The sequence below is a fragment of the Myotis davidii genome, unplaced genomic scaffold, assembly GCF_000327345.1.
Source record: "Myotis davidii unplaced genomic scaffold, ASM32734v1 scaffold690, whole genome shotgun sequence".
NCBI classification, from domain to species: Eukaryota; Metazoa; Chordata; class Mammalia; order Chiroptera; family Vespertilionidae; genus Myotis; species Myotis davidii.
In genome coordinates this window covers 423839-428157 of record NW_006282875.1, presented here as the reverse complement: position 1 = coordinate 428157, position 4319 = coordinate 423839, and the positions used below count along the sequence as shown (strand labels likewise).

Genomic DNA, 4319 nt, shown 5'->3' with positions numbered 1-4319 from the left:
TGATCGGCTGCCTCCTGCATGCCCCCTACTGCGAGTCGAGCCCACAAGCCTGGCATATGCCCTTGGCTGGAATCGATCCTGGGATCCTTCAGTCCACAGGCCGATGCTCTATCCACTGAGCCAAACCAGCCAGGGCTAAATTAATAGATATTTTTAAATTAAAAGGTTGAGAATAAAGTTTTTGATCTATTCAGACTCACCCAAACATATGGCCTTATGTCTTCCTAATAAAATAGAAATATCCCCTCAATTCTCCAGATTTGTAAACTAGTTATATCTTTTCTGAAAGTCAAGACATTTTCAGGTGTCAACTATCAGAGTTTGTTTCATTATACTGAACCGGCTATTCATTCAAATAGAATTAGACCCATTTTCTCAAAAGGTAAATTAGTAATAAAATGAAGAAGACACACGACAGGAAATGACAGTTAAAAAAAAGGTAGAGATGAAAATAAAACATTTTCCTCAGCGTAGTCCTTCATATTCTTCTACCTTCTTCCTCTCCTACAATTTAGATAAGACTGATATACATGGTGATATATTCTCTTTCTGGGATAAAGAAACCACGACATTAATAAAATAATAGTCATTGTGCTAATTAAAAATATGTCCCCTTAACATTTGGCACAGAAATTTGCTTTATTTTGGTTGGTAAAAGCTGACATACTTCATCACCAGTCTAGAGCACAAAAGCTTTTCTCCAACCAAAGTTGCTATGGTTGGATGCCTCTCTGAATAAAAAAGGTTATGGATGTCCTGAGGGAGATGGAGTGTGTGTGTGTGTGTGTGTGTGTGTGTGTGTGTGTGTGTATTTTAAATCACATGAAATCAAGACTGTACAAAGAAGCCAAAGGCTTGATTAAAAGATGTGACAAATCCCTGAGCGCTGTAATATTTTCCTATATTATGTTAACTCCTACAAATTTACTATTGTAATCAGGATATTCAATTGAAAAGCAAATGCTAGGAATCCATGGTTTAGTTTTCTCTATAGATTTTCAACAATGATCACATGCAAGCATATATATCTTGGTGTGATTCTTTTGCACAATCTCCAAACATCAGTAAAAGCCCAATGACTGGTGTTTGTTAGTAGCAACTATGCCGCTAATAAGTTGGCTTTGAGAAGTTACTCTAATCATTGATTTCCTTTGGCTCACATGACAATGAAAGGAAAAAAAATAAACAAAAGAATACAGCTATGATGATTATAGTTTATCTTGCCAAATGGTTCCTGGAACAGTAAGAAAAAAGATTTTAGTAATGATTTCCACTCTCTATGTGGCGTTCTCATAACAAAGACAGTTGCTGGTACTGGGCCAAATTAGACTTTCAGACATTAGTATGTGCTTCTTCAGCCAAATTCCAGTACTCACATAAGATTACATCATAAGTGGTTTTTATGACAATAATCATAACACTGAAAATCACAAGCATTTGCACTAGATTAAAGAACTTATTTTTAGAATTGGCTGCTCAGAAATATAAGCCTGTTTTTAGCAAAGAGTAATTTGGCCTTAGTGTATCCTGTAAAGCAAGATATATCATTCATTCTATGTAATGCTTTACATGAATTCTGAGGGTCCTGAGCATAATACAAAAATGTCTTTAAAAAGACAGATGACTATGAACAATTTTAAATAAGTTGTCTGTACCAAATCTCAGGTGGTCGTAAACTATGGAAATTACCTGGCCCTTACAAAAAATATCACCAACCAAAATAAACATCAATATTTTGTCTACAATAATGCAAAAAAGTTGGTAGATTTATCAATTCAGTAAGAAGAAAATTAATTCCAGCCTTATCAGAATACACACAAACCTCTTTTGCCTAATTTAATCATTTCAAAGACATCCAACTCAAAAGAGTCTTTTCCTTTCAAATTTAAATATATTTTTCATTTTTCACATGAGAGCTGTATAAACACAACCTCATTAGAAGAGGTCATACTGACAGTTTGGCATGCACACATCAAGCAATGGGTGGCTTCACCATCCTGTCCATTGCCTTCACTTGCAGTAAAATTGGTGGACATTCATAGACAAGGTCAATTAAGGTCTCATCCTTGGGCACAGAGACAATGAGAGGAATTCTCTCTTCAAATGAGAATAAAATGTGTCAAGGTATGGGCATAGTTTTGAACTAAGATTATATTCACTTGTACTTGAAATTGTATCACTACCATTTATGTCAATTATAATAAAACATTATAGCAACTGTAAGAGAGAACTGAAGACTGTACCTTATAATATTTAAAAACTAGTCTTACAAAAATCTTCCAGGTCACCAGAATGGCCACTGAACCCTTTGAAACCCATAGTTACTTTACCTCCTGGTAAGGATGAGCTTTGGTACCCTACATGAAGTAAGCATGTTAATTTCTTAGCAACATTTCCTTATTTATCTGACATCTCTTCCCCAGCAAATTTTCTTTTGCCCCCATCTAAGGTCTTCTGGATTTTGATAATTTGTACAGAGATCAAGTGGTTTCATTTTAAGGTCTGGGTTCACCATTAGCTTCTGTGCCTTTGTTTGAAGGGGTTACAGTAAAATTGTAAATGCCATCCTAGAAAACATCTAATACTATTTACAAATACTAATTCATAATGAGGAATAAGGAGTTAGCTTTGCTATTCCAGTGGACCTGGCAGGAGAGCAAAACCAAGGAAAATCTTCAGTCTGAAAGAAGACAATGCCTATCATCACAGTATTAAAAGTGGAAGGATGGCAGCCACTCAACTTGTGGATGGAATGACAGACTAAAAACTATCCAAACCTTGTATAAGAGAGTTTAACTGCTACCTATTCTCAAAGTAATTTTTCGTATTTGAAAACATTCCTAACAGTATTTGCAATACACTCAAGATGATATTTTGTAAATCAATAGATCCTGTCAAAATTGTATGGGGATTGAAATTTAGTTATTCAACTGTTCTCTTTAGAATCTGAGTATTGTTAAAACAATTTGAAATTTATAACTGATTACTTGACTGCATTTAACCAGCTACTTCTTAAATGACTTATTTTTCCTAGTCAAACCAAATTTTGTTTTTCGGGCTGATTTCTAACCATATAGTATCTGTTATATAATTATGTAACAGTATATATCTATAATACAGATATTGCTTTGTACTTACAAATATACACACACATAATTTTAGAGAAAGGAAAGCAGAACAAATTGTAATGCATTATATATAGTAAAGTAATTGTCACTGGTTAGTTTTTTGTTTCATTAGAGCATAAATTCAAGTTAGTATTTTCTCTACTAAATCACCAAAAGATTTCTTTTACTCACTGTAAAGGATCTCCATTTACAGCTCCAGATAAGTAAGTGTTGACATGATAACTCATACCCAAAGTGGATAGCTTGAATATCAAAATATGGGTAAAATAAAATAAGCATGTTCTATTGCTGAAATAAAATTAAAAATGAGAAATATACACTAATATACACTTCTCATTTTCTGTCAATAAACATTTAAAATTCTATTTGGAAGGAAGAAGGGGAGACTTTGAGATGTAAAAATGTGCTTCCAAAACTATGGAATAGAGTTGATTTGGAGTAATCTTCTTATACACCAAATTTTGAACATCACCACGTGGTAGTCTTTTCCAAGTCAAAAAGACAGTAGTACTGAAGACACTCATAATGTTACAAAAGGGCAACTTGAAATGGGAACAAGGTCGCTTTTAGAAATTGGATCACAACCATTTATGCCAAAGTCTACACAGACTGCCATAGGACAGGTGAAATTAGTCACTTCCAGTGTTATTCATTGGTAAACTGCTTCAATAGTATTTTATATGGGCGGCGGGGTGGGGGTGAGAGGTCAAGCTGTTTTCCAAGAAGCATTTAATTAGCATATACAGTACATATCTCAAATGTCATTTTGGAAGTTGAAATATACACAGCTGGAAAAAATTTTACCACATTTTGTGATGTAAAAAATGTTCCTGTTTGATATATACAGAAAAATTGGAAAAAAATGAATAAATACTTTTTCTGGGGAGATGAGGTACTTTAGAGATAGATTTATAGCATGGCTTGCAAGGAATACCATGACCTCAGTTGAAATAATAGCAGGTAGAGTTTTCCAAACCTGTGGTTGAGCTGAAAAGAAAAACAAACTCTCATTGTTTCCTTAAGGCATGCATTTCACTATGGCAAAGTACAACTGGACGTGCATTACATGGCAAGCCTGGGCCTGCTTCAGCAAACTAAGTAGATCACGAGCATTCTTTGAGCACAATGCAAAAGCTTTATGGAGTGGAAGAGAGTAAGAAAATTTGGAACAATCTTCTCATTATTTCATTT

At 34.3% G+C, this 4319-nt stretch overlaps 1 protein-coding gene across 2 annotated transcripts in view; it reads right to left on the bottom strand.

Annotated features, from left to right (window-relative positions):
- FGF13 (fibroblast growth factor 13) overlaps positions 1-4319 on the bottom strand; it is a 593542-nt gene that overhangs the window by 251750 nt on the left and 337473 nt on the right. The gene's annotated exons all lie outside the window — the stretch shown is intronic.